The sequence below is a fragment of the Vipera berus genome (assembly GCF_964194415.1).
Source record: "Vipera berus genome assembly, chromosome: 9".
Classification (NCBI taxonomy): domain Eukaryota; kingdom Metazoa; phylum Chordata; class Lepidosauria; order Squamata; family Viperidae; genus Vipera; species Vipera berus.
In genome coordinates this window covers 14,749,000-14,767,771 of record NC_138212.1, presented here as the reverse complement: position 1 = coordinate 14,767,771, position 18,772 = coordinate 14,749,000, and the positions used below count along the sequence as shown (strand labels likewise).

The 18,772-nt window shown below is 41.6% G+C and overlaps 1 protein-coding gene across 1 annotated transcript in view; it reads left to right on the top strand.

Annotated features, from left to right (window-relative positions):
* MAN1C1 (mannosidase alpha class 1C member 1) overlaps positions 1–18,772 on the top strand; it is a 158,693-nt gene that overhangs the window by 63,944 nt on the left and 75,977 nt on the right.

The following is an 18,772-nucleotide window of genomic DNA, read 5'->3' as shown; positions in this document are numbered from 1 at the left end:
AAACCAGGGGTCTTCAAACTTGGCCCTTTTATGACTTGTGAACTTCAACTCCCAGAATTCCTCAGCCTGCATGCCTGGCTGAAGAATTCTGGGAGTTGAAGTCCACAAGTCATAAAAGGGCCAAGTTTGAAGACCCCTGACATAAACTATATACGACAGGAGGAGAATAAGAATACAGTGGACCTTCAACTGCTTTGAAACACATCGAATCTGATACTCAGTGCATTTTGATGAGAAATCTTTGTCCTGGTATTCGTTGTTTGGGATTCAACGCACAAGCTAGAACTTGTCAGTGTTGGCTGCCTTGTGACTAGCTACATTATTCCTTATGGGGAAAAAATTGTTTAGTACTCGTCATTTTTGGTATTCATCACGCCTGGAACCAATTAATGATGAGTACTGAGGTACCACCGTAGAGGAAAACTATAGCAGAAAGATGAGAAATGTGTTGATGAAGATTCTCGATCATCCAGGTAGAATTGTCCGGAAGTTGAGTCATGGCAACTGGACACCTTTTCATGTTGATTTGAAACATTTTGCTGCTTCTCCAAGTAGCTTCTTTAGTCTGAGCAAGTTGGTTAGGGCTAGAGTAGGCAACCTGGGCTCTTTTATGACTGATGGACTTCCAGAATTCCTGAGTCAACATAGCTGACTGAGGAATTCTGGGAGTTGAAGTTCATGAGTCATAAAAGAGCCGAGGTTGCCTACCCCTGGGTTAGGGGAACCCCATATATGTCCTCCAGGGAACCCCATATATGTCCTCTGAAGGACATATGTGGGGTTCCCCCTAACCAACTTGCTCAGACTGAAGAAGCTATTTGAATAAACAGCAAAATGTTTCAAACCAACAAGAAAAGAAGCTCAGGTGCCGTGATTCAACTTCCAGGCAATATGGGTGGGGGGGAACCTTCCTTATATTCTTTTGTATAGTTGCAAGAGTTTGCCACTGAAATTAGTCATGAAGATGGCCATAAAAGAAATCCTCATTTGAAATCTAATATTAGCTGATTGTTCTACTTCTAGTCTGGAAGACGCACATGCACACAAGAGTCCAGCAAACGTTTTTCAAGCTTGACAACTTCAGGATGTGCAGACTTCAACTCCCAGAGCCGAAGTCTACACATCTTAAAGTTGCCAAGTTTGAAAAACACTGTTCCAAATTGCAGAGGGAGAAACGAGGACCAAGGTTCCCATTTTCTGTGATGGCGGGTGGGCTGCACAACATGGGTGCCTGTGCTGTACCATACTGACAAATTCCCACTGGGATCCCTGCTTCCTCTTCTGCCATTTCAGCAGCTAAAGGACCGAGAGTCTCAAGGAGCTGAAGGCTAGTTTGGGCACTTGACGGGAGGTAGCAAAGAGATCGCATCTCAAGTCATTTCATTCATACCTTGATAGGCTGCCGCTCATCCCATCTCTTGGAGTGGCTGGCTATAAAACTAAATTTCAGAGCAACAGATCATAAAAACCCGCATCAAATGAGAGGCAGCGAGATCATAAAAATCAAATGGCACTGCCCTGCTTGACTCTCAACAGTTTTGAATGAAACTGATTAAGTGCAGCTCTTAACACTCAGCTTTCTAACCAGCCTGCAACAGCGTCTGCTCAGAAGAGCTAGAATAGATGAGTTTCAGAGATTGGAGTCAGTGGGTGGTTTTACTCTCTCCCCCCCCGCCCACTTCTAAGCCCCCAGCCATATTACATAAAGCTTTCAATTCAGATGCAATTTGCTTGATTTAAAAGAGGCTATTGGTGGAGAAACGTAAACCCAAAGCTCTTATTTGTCCAGAACTAGCTGCTGTTATAGAAAGGGGGAGGTTACTTTTGCAAAATACTGACTACGTGGATCAATACTCAAGGCTTTGCTCTTTGTGCTGGTTGGTTTGCGTAATTTCCCCTAGCAGGCTGCAGTGTTTTGGGTAACTCCAATTCTTAACCCCGCTTAGAGCTAGCAAGCTTCCTCCCTCAATAAGCTTTCTTTCTGTTCCTTTGTCAACGGAGCTCCTTGCCAGCTTTTAATTTAAACATTCAGTATTATGCTTGATCTAAATAGGCAAGACCGAAAACATCACAGTTGTTCCAATCTGGACACAGTTATTTAAGCAGGGCTTTGGACCGTTGCCATATGGCAAACCTGATGATTGCTAACAGCGTTGCTGGGCCACCATATGTAGCTGGATGCCTGCCTGTTATGTCTAATTAAAGCTGGATAGACAGTCTTGTAAGTTTATCAGCTGATATGACAATTAGTTCCCTTGAAGCTTAGTTGTTCTTCTTATTAAACCTGTAGCATCCTTTCTGAATAAACCCAACAGAAAATTATTGGGCCAGCTGCAGGCCTGTTGTGACTCTTTTGTGACAGGTAGGAGGCAACAAAGCAGCCCCTGTTTGTGTCTGTGTGTGATGATGAGGATGCATCTTTTCTTACCTAAATCGCCATGACAGGTAATCCGTGTCTGGAGATAGCATTGCATGCAGCTCATTTTGTTAGAGCTTTTGAGTAGCATTTGATGTTGCTGTCTATATGATCTTAATGGGTTGTTTTGGAAGATTTGGCTGGTCTTTTCCCCCCCTTTTTTCTTTTTATTAAGCTGATCGTAGAGGCTGTTACCAGGAAAGTCTCTTTTGACCTCTAGGATATGCAGTGTGACGGATCTTTTTATATAAAACCCACTGGAAAAAACAACAACAATGCAGATAAATGTGGTCGGTTCTCAGTTTGTATGCAAAAGACATTCATTTCTGCATGGCTTAGTAAATAGAGCCAGGAGCATTGCAATCCCTTTGCAAATATTGGTTAGATGAGAGGGTTCAGAATTCAGATGGATTGTGTTTTTTTTGGAACCAATCTTATGCAAATATTTTGCAAGACGTTTTTCAGAATGCCATTTTTAATCCTGAAATCTCTGATAGCTACATCTTGCCACATGCAGCACATTTCCTGGCATGAGTCCATCTACCTGCTGAACCAGTTGTTTAAACCAGGGGTCTTCAAAGCTGGTCCTTTTATGACTTGTGGACTTCAACTCCCAGAATTCCTCAGTCATAAAAGGGCCAAGTTTGAAGACCCCTGGTTTAAATGCTCTTTTGCTGTTCCCTTCTGATTCTGACATTAGATAAGGTGGGAAGAGAACAAGATGGGTGGTGCCTAAATTTGACAAAATAAACAGAACTTTGTGGCTGTCATTGTGGTCATGGAATGACTCACACTCCCATCTGATATCCGTACTCATGCGCTGTTGATGGTTTTTGTTATTTGTTTTGGCAATGTTTACATTTTGCATCATGTTTTTATCGGACCCTTTTCTATTCTACACTTCCTCTGAAGATTGGAAAGCTCAGATTTCAACATTAATACCAAGCAAGGCTATCCAAGCAGATTGTGTTGAATTCAGAGAAGAGCAACTGAGGTGATCAAAGGCCTGGAGACTAAAACATATGAAGAACGGCTTCAGGACTTGGGCTTGGCTAGTCTAAAGAAAAGAAGAAATAAGGGAGACATGATAGCAATATTCCAGTATTTTCAGGGGCTGCCACAAGGCAGAGGGGGGTCAGATTCTTCACCAAAGCACCAGAGGGCAGGACAAGAAACAATGGTTGGAAACTGATCAAAGAGAGAAGCAACCTGGAATTAAGGAGAAACTTCCTGACTGTAGGGACAATTAATCAGTGGAATAGTTTGCCCCCAGAAATCGTGGGCACTCCATCACTGGAGATTTTTAAAAAGAGGCTAGAGAGTCACTTCTCTGAGATGGTATAGGTTCTCCTGCTTGAGCAGAGGGCTGGACTAGAAGACCTCCAAGGTCCCTTCCAGTTCTGTTCTGTTCTATTCTATTCTATTCTATTCTATTCTATTCTATTCTATTCTATTCTATTCTATTCTATTCTATTCTATTCTATTCTATTCTATTCTATTCTCTGTTGTTTTTGGGGTTATAAGGGAACAAACTCAGAAATATGACAACTGAATTCTCACCAAAAGTGCATCTCATGCCCTACACCAGTGTTTTTCAGCTTGACATCTTTCAGACCTGTAGACTTCAGCATGCTGATGGGGGAATTCTGAGAGTTGAGATCCACACATCTTAAAGTTGTCAATTTAGGGCAGAATACTGCCCTAAATTGTTCAGCACAGAATCTCTTGCTTTGTGTTTGTCTTCCTTAACATCATGTCTGTCACCGTTGATTCTCAGATCTTGTAGAGGTTATGTTGTGATGGTTATTCAACATTTTGTTGCCTGGATCCTTGCATGGGAGAGAGGAAGGGAGGAATGATAAATGGAGAGAGAGAGAAAGAGAGATGCATACATTCATGATGGATGGCTAGAGAGACAGATAGATGATGGAAAGATAAATAGGTGGACAGACGGATGGGTAGACATAGGTAGATAATGAATAGATAGACAGATGATGGATGGAGGATCAGAGAGATAGCTATCTTATTTCCGTTGCTTCCTTTTGAATGTCTGAGATGGGTTTTCTGAGCACATGTTCTCTTCTTCACTGTTGATATGAACTATAGCTTTTTGGACAACTTGGGGCTCTTGCTGCAGATGCCCAGCCAAATGTTCCCTGGCAAAGAATCCCTTGTCTTTTTTTCAGATTGCTTTTTCTTGGCACCCAGATTCAGCCTTCAGCACTAGCTCATTAATAGAGCAGAAAGAAGTAATAGTCCCACATTCCATTGTTGGCAGTTAATTCCTTTCCTTTTTTCCCCCATCAACAGAAAAACAACTTTCCCTAGAGCATCTTGGAGCACATACAAATTTAGGCACTAGTCTCTTTGAGGGATCATATTAAAGGCATCTGTTTCCTTTCTTCCCCCAATGCCTTGATCTTCCCACGGTAGCCCATTGACTGCTTTACCCCAATAGGAAGCAACCATAGAGATTAAGAAACAGAGCGGCAAACGGTGCAACCAGTTAGACGTTCTTCTCCACCAATAAGCCAACCAGTTGCTTAAAAGCACAGTGAGGGAGAAGCTTCTGAAGATTTTGTAAGCTTCTAAAAATATCTTTGTTGAAATCATTACAGACCCGTGGTGGCGAACCTATGGCACGCGTGCCAAAGGTGGCACGCAGAGCCCTTTCTGTGGGCATGTGTGCCATCGCCCCAGTCCTAGGCCATCTGCTGGGTTTTATAAAATCTGTTCGCTTTAGGCCTCCGCTGCCCTGCGCAAAAAAAAAAAGAGGTTCAATCAATCAATCGATCAATCAATCAATTTCAACTTCTCGCGGGGGAAAAAAAGTTCTTGCAAAGTTGGAATTGATTGATTGAACTTTTTAATTCCCACCCAGTCTGCCGTTGCCACGGCAGCCACGCCCACCCAATGGGCCATGCCCACCCACCACCCAACGATATATAAGTGGGTTTTGGGTTGCAGTTTGGGCACTCGGTCTCTAAAAGGTTCGCCATCACTGTTATAGACCCTGTAATCATTTGAAGTTGGCTATTTTAATCTGCAGAACCAGTTTGGTGTAGTGGCTAAGGCAGGGGTGTCAAACTGCTGGCCGGACGCATCATCTTTCGGTTTTATATCATCACACAATATTGTGGTGCAGAAGGTGTCCCCTCCTTTAAAGCAATGTTGCACTAATGTGCTATGTTTCAGGGGAGGAGAGCCATACAGATAGCTAGGAGGCTATCTAGAGTGTTGCGCTTCAGCGTGATAGTAAGAATATTTGGCCACCAGCCCGTGGGGGATTCTGAAAATGCAATTGGAGGGAGAACATAAACAGCAATGTGTCCGCGTGGAACCATCAGGGTAAGAGAAAGCTGCTAGACCAGCAAAGAAGCCTCTTGAAAGTACTTGTGTGGATGTTATTGGGTGTTTGGAGAAATAGATTATTTACTCTTCTGACAATAGAGAGGGAGTTTTTATGATGGATCCCTTTCGCTTCATCAAGGGCTGATTTAAAACATCCTGTCAGACTCCAAAAACCAAGAAAGACATCCTGAAGTCCTTTCAAACAATTCCTTTTGTTGCTTCTCATCTACAGAAAGAAATCTTGCAAAACTATATCATTAAAGATATAGGATCCAGTCTGAGTTGGTCACCGGGACCAAAGGTTTACTTTTTACAAGCTTTTGGGCTCATGCTGGAGCCCATCCTCAGGGAACTTCTCTCTCTCCAGAGCATGTGCACTGGGCTGTTCTACAGGTTGTATTTATGATTCTTGGCTGTGTGTAGCTTTAAGTTGCCAGTTAGGGTGTTGATGGCTATCAAGTTGTTAATTGTTTGCTTGTGCTGCCATACCCTCTGCTCCTAAGTACCTGATAGGCAGGTAGTAAATCAGCACTCCTATTGACTGACAGGGGGCCTTTTTCTCAGGCTTCAATCATGTCTCTGGCTATTTTTGTCCCTGCTCCACCAACAATCATAATTGCTATGAAATTGAATGCATGTCCTTATTAAAGATATACTCTGAGAAATGCTAGGGAGGAACCTTCTTAAGTCACTATCTCCCAACCAAACTCTCTAAACTTTGCTGTCTCTTGGTCCTCTGGAGTGCAGCCCCTCCTTCCAGGGAATCCAGAGTACATTCCACCACACATCCACCCTTGCTTCGCTCCCAGGATTGTGCCATTCTGACATGGCAGATGAGACCATGGATATTTGGGAAGGCGCGTGGTTTTCTCTAGCTAACCCTAAGGGTCTGTTTTATTGGTTACATGCCATTTCTTCCTGTCCCTCTGCCAGCTCAAACACTTCCCTTTGCCCAGGTAAGTTCAGTTTTCTGCTTTTTGCTGCTCTTTTCCAACAGCTCTCCAAGGGATTGTACGAGCCTGAACATATTAAAGCATTCTCTGATCCTTCCTCCCCCTCCACCACATTGCGAGGGAGAAACACATTCATTATCTAGCCAAGCTTTCCAAGCACACCTGTCATCACAATGCCTGCCATTATACAACAGACTTATTATTCTGCCTGTTCCTTGTGCCTGTCATATCTACTTATTATTCTGACAAAGCATTTTAAATCCCTTTAGCTTGGCAGCATTTTATACAGCTCTGGAAAAAAAGAGCTGAATTCAGTTCTAAAGCAGTATCAGCAACATTTATCACTTAAGGTCTGGGATGTCATCGTTGATCTTCTCTGCGGCTCTTAGGTGTTAACCATTTTTCTTTTGGTTTTCTTTCTGAGTATACTGTGATGGTAAACACAAGAGTCCATTTTGTCTCTGTGTGGCTTGCATCTCAGTTTAGATAGCCTACGAACCCAGATCCGTGCAACATTAGCGCTGGCCCTATCCTTAGACAGAGTGGGGCATTGGTAGGCTATCAACTAATACCAGATTAGTCTTTGAATTCCTGTTACATTGTTTCTCTGCAGAAAAAGAGATTCCTACAGATTTTTTTCTCCCCCAGGTACCCAAATAGTTTGGTTTGCTTTAGACCGTGCAGCTTGGCACGAGAATAGCAGAGACATCATCTGCTTTACTATAGGTAGTTCTCAACTTACCACCATTCATTTAATGACCGTTCAAAGTTACAGTGGCATTGAAAAAAATGACTTACACCCGGTCCTTGCACTTGCAACCATCACAGCATCCCCACAGTCATGTGACCCTTGTGTGTTATTGATTGATTTTGATAAATGACATTTGCAGATACTTGCCTGCTAACCTCTGTAGGCTATTGCCATGTTTCTTTAAACTATAAACTCCTCAGAAAGCAATTGGCGGTCAGGATGACAAGAGGCATCAAAAAAATCTCCTTGTCAATTTCTCATGCAGTTCGTTGACACTTTAGTGTATGGTAACAAATGCATCAACTTTTCAAAACAAGTCAGTTCATACATTAAAAGCCACATTGCTATGACAGCATGAGTTTGTTTTAGAAATTGTACCACCTAAATAATACTGACAAGATAAATTCTACCAGCAATTATAAGATACGTGAGCAGTAAAAATTAACCATAAAATAGTGGCAGCAATGGTTACCTTTCATACAACAACAGAATCATTCTAGCTCAGAGGTAGGCAACCTTGGCTCTTTTATGACTCATGGACTTCAACTCCCAGCATAGCTGGCTCAGGAATTCTGGGAGTTGAAGTCCATGAGTCATAAAAGAACCAAGGTTGCCTACCCCTGTTCTAGCTTATCCTCTCCAGACAGTTAAATAATGTTGGGGGCTCAGCTGACATGTTTTGCAATCCCGATATAACTTTGGAATCCAAGTTTAGAAATGCTGCAGAATTTCTTCTAAAAGGACTCTCCTTTCCTATGGATCCATTGAACGGTTGATACAGTTAAAATGGTGGGCTGTTCCTTCTTGTTCTGGCTTCTTCCCAGGCAAATAGGATTAGTTAATGGTAATTGTGGGACTGGGGGGTGCGATGGAAGTATTTTTGGCTGTGTTACAGACTTTTCTTCTTTTTTTAATCTGGCTTTATGCTTTGATCCACTGTCAGGCTCAAAAACCAAGAATGACGTGGCGATTCTTCCAAGCTGAGTTCTTTGTTGCTTCCACACAAAGAGAGAATCTTACCAGACTAAGCAGTATGCCATCTGCATCTCCCATATACTCTGGGGACTATTAAGGAGGGGCCATCTTCACCCCCTTTTTTCCCCCCACAAAATATCTGGACTGAGTTTTCTCTCATTCCTCTAGAACACAGGTCTGCAACCCGCGGCTCCGGAGCCGCATGCAGCTCTTTCAGCCGTCTCCTGCGGCTCCCAGTCCTCTGCCATGTGCAGTCCAAAAAAAAAAGTGGGACTAAAAAAGTTCAACCAATCAATTCAAATATGCAGGGTAAGTGCATATCTCGCCTTGGCTCCACTCTTCAGTCAAACCCTGTTCTGCGCATGCGCGCATGTACGCGCATGTGCAGACATTTTTTTGCGGCTCCCAGTTTTTCCTTTTGTGAGGGAACCGGTTCCGAGTGGCTCTTTCACTGTTTCAGGTTGCTGACCCATGCTCTAGAATGAAGCTCCTCCCTCCTGGCGAGCCAGCCTATTATAGCCTACACTTACATACCACTTCATAGTGCTTTGTAACACTCTCTAAGCAGTTTAGACTGAGTCAGCATATTGCCTCCCAACAATCTGGGTCCTCATTTTACCAACCTCAGATGGATGGAAGGTGGGCAGGATCGAACTCCTAGCAGTGAGCTGAGTTAGCCGGCGCAATACTGCTTCTAACCACTGCGCTTCCTCCTTTGTGAAAATGAATATAAAAGGTGGGATTTGAAGTGAATTCTAACTCAGAAAATCTGATAGAACAGAGTTGGTAGAATTTGCAGAACATTTACAAGATGATTTTTAGCACTTTGAATCTCTGAAGAAGAATGCTGCATGACTAGCAACTCTCATAACTATGATAGCATTTCCCTGTTCACAACTGCATTCTGGTACTGGCACAAAAATATTTTACAGTAGTAGGACCTGGGGCTATAATCTATTATCAGGATTTCAACATCCAAAGATTTCCTTGGAAATGACACTTATTTATTTATTTATTTTAATTCCATTTATATCCCGCCCTTCTCCAAAGACTCAGGGCGGCTTACAAGGATCCTTCGGTTTGAAAAAAGTGGCATTTTTTAGCTGTTCTGACCTCAATAGTAACCTTGAGAGCACTTCTTCATCCCTTTGCAGAAACCAGAGAAAACTTAGCAGGAAGAAGGTCCTAGACGCAAAATTATGTCTGCATTTGTTTAATTTCCATAGTTTATATCTCAGAATTCAGTTTTACTTGGCATGTATCAATTGGTTATTCTGTAATATTAAATTAGCATAGCACTTTTATAACTCCATTATTAGAAATTAATACGCACCTTCCTGCGCTCAGTTATATCTTGACTAATTTGATTCTCTCTCCCGGTGTTCGAGAGATATCACCTATCTGCCTGTTCAGGGATGCCGAGAAAGGCTGACTTGGAGCAAGTGCCGCATTTGAATTATGTGAGAAAAGCTGCACTTTATTCAGATGTTCCTGCCTCTGCACCTTTCTTTTGTACTTTAGGCCCGTGCTGTTCTGAGCTGTTCCTGCCCCTTAAGAATTGACGTTAACAGTGGCTGATTAAAAAAAGTGAATTTGATAGGGGAATAATTGTCCATTGTCAAGGGACCCAGATTAGGCTATTGGGGAAAAAAAACTTTCAGGAACAGTGGAACTGTTTTGTCACTTAAGAAGTAATGGATCATATTGGATAACTACTTTAAACCCAGTGTTGGCCGATTTTACTCATTTGCTAGTTTGGAGGTGGAAGTATCTAAAGAGCAGATGGAAGACCACTGTCCGTTTGGAGCAGGATGCTTTGGTTCTTGAGTCTCAAGGAACACATTAGGCTTGAAGGAATAGCAGCCTCCAGATGTGGGTGGGGGTAGTACCCATTTGGCAAAAGATCCAGTGATTTTAAAGGGTCAATAAGCTCCTCCCAATATTTGCAAATGTCTGAAAAATACTAGAGAATGCCAAAATGTTTGGTCTCACCTGTTTTGGGGAGGTACAAAAGGGTTGCTGGTGGAAATATGTTGTGGCTTCTTGGCAACCTTTCTTCCACTCTGTCTTTGAACCTAATGCAATATCATAATTCCCAGTTGCACACTTTTAGTAGCATCCATAATAACAGGTCTAAATGGCTACATTGGGGGTCTTCAAACTTGGCAACTTTAAGACTTGTGAACTTCAACTCCCAGAATTTCTCAGCCCGCTGGCTGAGGAATTCTGGGAGATGAAGTCCACAAGTCTTAAAGTTGCCAAGTTTGAGGACCCCTGGGCTATATTAATCTCTGAGGCTGTCAAAATGGTGGCATCCAAATTCAAGCAAAGAAGGAATAGTTCAAAGTTACAAAGTACCCCAAAAGGGGGACTTGTGGTTTGGAAGTTCTGACGTTCACCCCATCCCAGTCATGTGACCACATTTTGGACGCTTGGCAGTTGGCCTTCACTTACATCCGTTTGCCGCATCCCATGGTCACGTGACTGCAATTTATAGTGTTTTTACTGGAAATCAGTGTTGACTTCCAGTTTTTGGCAAAAAATGCTCAGTAGCGAACATTGGGGTTTGCTTAATAGCTGTGTCATTCACTTAATGATTGCTGTTTTCACTTTATGACTGCCACGTTCACAATGATTTGTGCACTAGCGGTCTTAAAATCAGGTCTGGTCACAAGGTAATCTGCTTTATGGTCATCACAACTTATCACCAGAATTGTCATAACCTCAAGTCGTAACGTGAGGACTACCTCAAGTCAGTCTACTACAGTACTTACAGCTGTGGTTCAACTGGTGCAGAATGCACTGAGACCTTTATATGTCAGGATCTGCATCTTGTGCTTCTGTTCACGTTGCCAAAGATTGCATTGGTCTTTCTAACTACTAGTTCGTCACACTGCTTGTTCCCGTTCAGCTGGAGATGCACTGAGGTTCTCCCAAACCTCCACTGCATTTTGAAGTCTATTGAAATGTAAAGTTGCCTCTTGATGAAGACTTTCCTAGGCTCAGGAAACCTCAACTTTTGATCAATCAAGTCAAAAGCTGTCGGGAAGAATTTGAACTGTGATGGATGTTCTTTCAGTGTTATAAATTCTATTTTGATGCTGATTGGCGGCTGGCTTCTTTCCGATCTTCATTGTCATTTTTCAGCATCTCAAAAACAACCTTTCCTTGGAATGGTTGCGAGGAATAAAATACGATTTCCTTGCTCTGAACCTTGGTCAAAAGGCTGAGGGTTATGAATCAAAAATGAATACCTCCTGCGCTCTGTTGCCCGACTCTAATACTTGTCCAAGCAAAATTCTGCCTGCCTTTGAAGAGACAAAACACCACAGTGACCTAAATAGGTGGCTGTGTGTCTCATTAGCAGTCTCTGGAGTCATCCAGTCTTTTTCCTAAGCCTTCGTTTCCGTATCCTTTTTTGCTCTGGAGTTTTTGCACATAGCCTTTTTAATGCTGATGGGAAAACGAGCTGGAGCAAATGAGAAGCAACAGGGGCCCAATGCTCTTGTGCTTAATGCTGGAAACGGTTATTGGAGAAGACGATTAGCAGGCACAGTTGCCGGTGGAATTAAAACCTGCTTGAGCAGAAAAGGGGAAAAGATGAAAGCATAATCTGTGGTTCTTAGGCTCATACTCTTATTTTTTTAAAAAACAAAAAACAAAAACCAAAACCTCAGAAGGGTCCTTTCCAGTAACCAACTTGAGCATCCTCCTCCATTTGTATCCCAAATCCATTCTTCCTAAATGCTGCTTTATGTAGAATCACTTTGTTCGGTTTTGCAGGAGGAAATGAATGAGGGTCCCTTTCCTGGTCCTTGCTTTCTACAGTTATTAAACAGTTGGTATTTCATCTTTTCCTGGAATTCTGTGATCTCCACTTCTCCTTCCTCCCACTCAAGATTTCAGCTGCCTGGTTGAAAATTGGCCTTAGCCGCCACACCTGCGTTTTGTTCATCTGGGCCACAGGAAACCTGTTATCCTGGTTCCATTAAGAAATAACAGGCCGAAACTTCCGCTGGCGGCGCGGCGCTGAAGACAGCCTCCCCTGGCTGCCCGCGGCTCAGCTGTTTGTTTTTTTGCCCGAAACAGCGCCGATCAGCTGTTCGGGCGAAATTGAAGCCCCCTCCTCGGGAGAAGAGGAGGGGGTGAGGCCCCAGGTAGGGGTAGAGTTCTCCGAGGCCGCCTGAGCTTTGAGCTTGGGCGGCTGAAGGATCGAACTCCCCCGAAGCCTGGGTTGCTCCCAGCTGGCCGTCGTCTCTGCTCCGAACTTCCTGGAGCAGAGCCAGGCGTCTGCGAACCAGCCCTGCCTGATGAAAGGACTATGATTTAAAGGAGCAGGTAGAGCGGTACAAGAGGAAAAGGTGAAGAGGACTATTTTACTGTACTCTCTAACTTGTTGGACTTTTTAAACTTTAATTGAAAGTGCGTCATAATTGAGGATTAAAAGATGGCGGCTAAACCTCCCTCTAAAACTCTTCGGAGTGGAGGATCCTCGCCGGTGCAACAATCATCACTACAGGCATTGCACCCTCCTGAAGTGCTGACATCGAAGGATTTGCGAGATGCCTTGGATAAACATGCCCAGGTACTTTTGGAATCAATTAATCAATCAATTGCTGATAAATTTGCACAGATGGAGGAGAAATTGGAGAAATTTGAGGAAAGAATGGAAGAGAGGATGGAACAGAAGTACAGCGTGATGAAGGTAGACATTTTGACTTCAGTGCATAAAGTGGCGGAATGTGTGGAAGATTTAGATGAAAAAGTGGATGATTTGGCTCAAAGGAATGCTATACTAGAAGTAAAAGCACGGGAGAATGAAATTGAAAGAGGCAAGTTGGAAAGGGAGTTAAGCCATGCCCAATATTACCAGATGCAGTTTGCTGTCAGAATTAGAGGCTTAAAAGAGAATGTTAAAGAAGATTTAAAGCAGCTGATCTCTGAGGCTCTCGAAGGGGTATTGAACCAGCCAGCATCTGAAATAAGAGCAGCTATGGATAAAGTGTTTCGGGTGAATTCATGGATTGCCAGACAGAGAAAGTTGCCTAGAGATGTGGTGGTTTATTTTGCAAAAAGAGAAATTAGAGATCAAGTTATACAAGCTGCCTATGATGCTAAGGTTGTGATTGCTGAACAAGAAGTCTTGGTTTTAAAAGAAATTCCTCCAAGGATTTTAAGGGGAAGAAAGGACTATACATTTCTTGTGCAAGAGCTCAAGCAAAGAGATATAAGGTTCAGATGGGAGATTCCAGAGGGGCTGATGGTGATGTATGAAGGTAAAAGGTATAGGCTGACTACTGTGAAACAAGCACGTGATTTCTACAATAATGTCTTAAAAGCAACCCCATTAACGCTCCTGGAAGCTGGAAAGGGATCTGGAGAAGAAGAACAACAAGAGGAGGAAACAGAGGAAAATGGTGCTGGAGGAGATCAAGCTACAATCTCTTTGGATGATCCTAGAGAGCAAAGAGTGACGCGTGCTGCTTTAAAACGAGCAAAGAAAATAAAAGAACAAGATCAGCAAAAGTCTTCAGATTCTTCACATCGCATTCATAGCCAAGCTGTGGGAGGAGCACGGCCTAAAGTAACCAGTCCTATCAAAGCTGTGGTCCAAGAGCTTCTCGAGGATATACATGGCAACTAAATTTTTAACCTGGAATGTTAATGGACTAAACTCACCGCAGAAGAGGAAGAAAGTTTTTCAATATTTAAAACAATTTAAGATAGATGTTATATGCCTGCAAGAAACGCATATTAGAGTTTTGGATCAAAAGTATTTATTGAACTCGAGGCTGGGTACGCAATTTGTTGCTTCTGCAGAGAATAAGAAAAATGGAGTGGTTGTTTATGTTAAAAGTGCCTTAACAGCGGACCTAATTGAAGCAGATAAGCATGGAAGATATGTTATGATCGAGCTGTTGTTTGAAGGTAAAAAGACGCTTTTAGTTGGATTATATGCTCCAAATCAACAACAAGCTGACTTTTTTAGTTTACTTCATACAAAGCTTACCCAGTTGGATTATAAATCCTTTATTTTTATGGGGGACTGGAATGGAGTTATGGATGTACAGTTGGATAAGGCTGGAGCCTTTAAACGCATTCCAAGTCACGCTAGACTGCCTAAATCTTTTTTTGAAATGAAGGATGACCTGGAATTGCGAGATATTTGGCGTGAGAGACATTTGCGGGAGAAGGATTATACATTTTATTCTGATAGACACCAATCTTTTTCGAGGATTGATTTTATTTTGTTGACTAATGATCTTCTTTTGAGAACTAAAAAGGTGAAAATCTGCGCAAGAATTATCTCTGATCACAGTCCAGTGTGGTTGGAGATTGATAAGGAAAGAGGAGATAGACGCTCATGGCGCGTAAATGAGAATTTGTTTAGAAATCAGAGAAATGTGGAAGAATGCAAACAGCGGATGAAGGATTTTTTTGAGATGAATATGAATAAGGGTACCTCTATGGATATGGTTTGGGATGCTAGCAAGGCCTATATGAGAGGGGTGTTGATATATATGAATAATAGACATAGACGTGCAGTGGAAACTAGAAGGAAAGAACTGGAGAATGAAATAAAGGAAAAAGAAAAGGCTTTGATTTTGAACCCAGAGGAGGTGAAGATCAAGGAGGCTATTAGACTGTTACGAGGACAATTTGATAAATTAATGGCTGATCAAGTGGCGACCAATCTGCGGTTTGCTAGGCATAATACTTTTTGCAATGCTAATAAGCCAGGCAGATGGTTGGCTTATAGACTGAGGAAAAAACAAAGGGCATCTAATATAGATAAGATTGAGCATAAAGGAAGGGTTGTGTATCAACAGAATCTTATTAAGGATGCCTTTGTGGATTTTTATTCGAAATTATATACTAAAGAGGACATTAATGCAAAAGATATTGATACGTATTTGGAGAAGGCTAGCATCCCGGTTCTTACGCAAGTACAAAAAGAGGGGATTAACCAACTGATTACAGAAGAAGAAATTTTTACAGCTATTAAGGAACTGAAGGTGGATAAAGCACCAGGCACTGATGGCTTGACTGCGGCCTATTATAAAAACTTACAATTAGAGATGATAAAACCGTTAAAGGAACTGTTCCAGACAATCCAGAGGGGGGGAAAGGTGCCCCCGTCTTGGAGAACAGCTTTTATCTCTTTGATTCCGAAGGAAGACCAGGATGCTACTTTAGTTAAAAATTACAGACCGATATCGCTTTTAAATACAGATTATAAGATATTTGCTAAGGTTTTGGCTAATAGACTGATGAGGGTTCTGCAACAGGTGATTCATGGGGACCAAACGGGGTTTATTAGTGGAAGACAAATGAAAACCAATGTGAGACATATAGTTGATGTGTTAGAGTTTTTGGAAAGGCACAACCAGATCTCTGCTGCGCTAATCTTTTTAGATGCTGAAAAGGCTTTTGATCAATTGAACTGGCAATTTTTGTTGAAAGTTTTAGACAAAATGGATTTTGGGGAAAAATTTTTACAACCGATTAGGGCATTATACCAAAAACAAACTGCCCGAATTATAGTTAACAATAGTTTGACAACAGTATGTAATATTGAGAAGGGCACAAGGCAAGGCTGTCCGCTATCGCCCTTGTTATTTATATTAACATTAGAGATACTATTGGTTAAGATTCGGAATTCGGGAAAAATTAAGGGGATACAAGTTGGAGATCAGGATTACAGATTGAGAGCATTTGCAGATGATCTGGTTGTTACAGTGACCCAGCCAGAGAACTCTGTTGTGGACCTGATGGAGATAATAACACAATATGGGAAGGTTTCTGGATTTAAAGTAAATATACAGAAAACTAAAATTTTGGCTAGAAATATGACAGTTTCGCAGAAGGCTCTCCTAGAAGGATTAACTGGATTTGAGATTGTTAAAAGGGTTAAATATTTGGGGGTGATTTTGTCGCCCTCTAATACAAAGCTATATAAAAATAATTATGAAAAGTTATGGGGGAAAATTCAAAAAGAACTGGAGAGTTGGGAAAAATTGCAATTGTCTTTGTTGGGACGGATTGCAGCAGTGAAAATGAATGTCCTGCCCAAATTTTTATTCTTATTTCAAATGATACCGATTCTTAAGAAAGACTCTAACTTGGAGGAATGGCAGCGTGGTATCAATAAATTTGTGTGGGCAGGGAAAAAGCCACGAGTTAAACTTAAGATTATGCAGGATACTCGTGAGAGAGGTGGCCTTAAAATGCCTAATTTTAAATTATATTATGAAGCTGCTGCACTAGTAGGAATAAGTGATTGGATTAATTTGACACAATCGAGGTTATTAAATCTTGAGGGCCATGATCTGTTGTTTGGCTGGCATGCATATTTGCTGTATGATAAGAAGGTAGATACTGTGTTTAGGATGCATATTTTAAGACAGGCATTGCTGAGAGTTTGGAAGAAGTATAGACATAAGTTAAGCAGCAAGATACCATTGTGGGCAATCCCAAAACACGCAATAGAAAATATACATGCTGGTTTCAAACATGATGAGACTACTTACAAGGAAATTTTAAGTTTGGAAAGGAATATTTGGTGCTTGAAATCATATAGTTTCTTGCGAGAAGAGAAGGTTGTTCAGACTTGGTTTCAATATATTCAGTTACAGGCCAGGTGGAAAGAAGATCAAAAAAATGGATTTGCAACGACTGATGAAAATTTGATAAAGCAAATTAGAAATCAAGGACCAGCACATATTAAACGGATATATCTTGCATTGATAGAGATCGATTCAGAAACAGAGCTTGTTAAGGATTGTATGATAAAATGGGCCCAAAACATTCAGGAAGTTATTACAATGGACACGTGGGAAAAGATCTGGGTGAGGAATGTAAAATTCACTCAAGCTCAAAGTTTAAGAGAGAACTTTTACAAAATGTTTTATAGATGGCATCTAGATCCTAAAAAGCTTGCAAGTATGTATCCGAATTATCAGCCTAAATGTTGGAGGTGTGGTGATGAAGAGGCAACATATTTTCACATATGGTGGACATGTAAAAAGGTCAAGGCTTTTTGGATAAAAGTCTGGTGGAATATGCAGAAGATTTTTAAACGGAGGATAAAGTTTTGTCCGCAATTTTTTTTGTTGGGAATAATTGTTGACGCTACAGTTGTGGACTCTAAGTTGATGTTGAATTTAGTTACGGCAGCAAGACTTTTGATAGGTCAATATTGGAAGAAAGAGGAACTGCCGACTATACAAGAGTGGATTTTAAAGGTTTCCGACTTGGCAGAGATGGCGAAGATTTCGGCCTATTTGAAAGATTACTCGCAAGAACATTATATTATGGAATGGAGAAAATGGATTGAGTTTATCCAGAATAAGTATAGGGTCAAGAAGTTTTATCTAGCATTTGAATAAGTCTTCTTTCGTTTTCTTTTTTCTTTTTTTATTTTGTCTTCTATATATATTTAATAATGCTAAGTTTTGTTTGATCCTATATAAGTTAGAGAGTGATGGATTTTAGAATTTATAGTTGTTAGTATATGGTTGTTTATGATTGCCTTTTTATATATATATACCTTGTATTTAGCTCTGGGAAGTCCGGGGGGGGGAGGGGGGTTAGGGGGAGGTGGGGGGGGAGGAGGGAGGGGGGGGAGGGGGGGGAAGGGGGGAGGTAGGGAGGGGAGGAGGGAGGGGGAAGGGGGTTTTTTAAAGGAAAACTGTATTTTTAAAACTTTTCAATAAAAAAAAAAAAAAAAGAAATAACAGGCCATTTCCTCCAGTGAGTCTGATCCGAGCTGACATTTATCCTTAATTGTTCCCTTGTCCTCTCCAGTTTCCTCACCAAGAACAACTAACCTGTCATTAATAGGCTGGCAGTTACTCGTGGGCATCGGTTTCCTGCTCCAGAGGAGATACAAAATGGAAATTTCTCCTTTATTTCCTTGAATTTTATTATAAGCAGAGATAACTGCTTCTGCTAAGAGCATCCATATTCTTCTCATTCAAAGAATGGAACGCCATTATAGAGAGTGAACTTAGTTCTTTCATGTTATTATACAATCAAGCAGCCTCCAACAAGGACCATTATAATGATAAATCTTGGCACATAGCTCTTTTTGCAAATCTCTCGTTTCCCTCTCGCATCGAGATTAGATATCCCAGTTTGCAAAAGAATACCAATCTTCCTGGCAGCCTTCTCCCCTTCGTAATAATTTGGCATGCATTATTATTCCTTGCTTCAAGATAAAATCCAACATATCTGGGGCGAACCAGGTTGGTGACAAGAAGCATTAAGTAGATAATTTCCAGAAGGGAGAGTTACGGTTGTGTATTGGAGCAACAAAAACCAGTG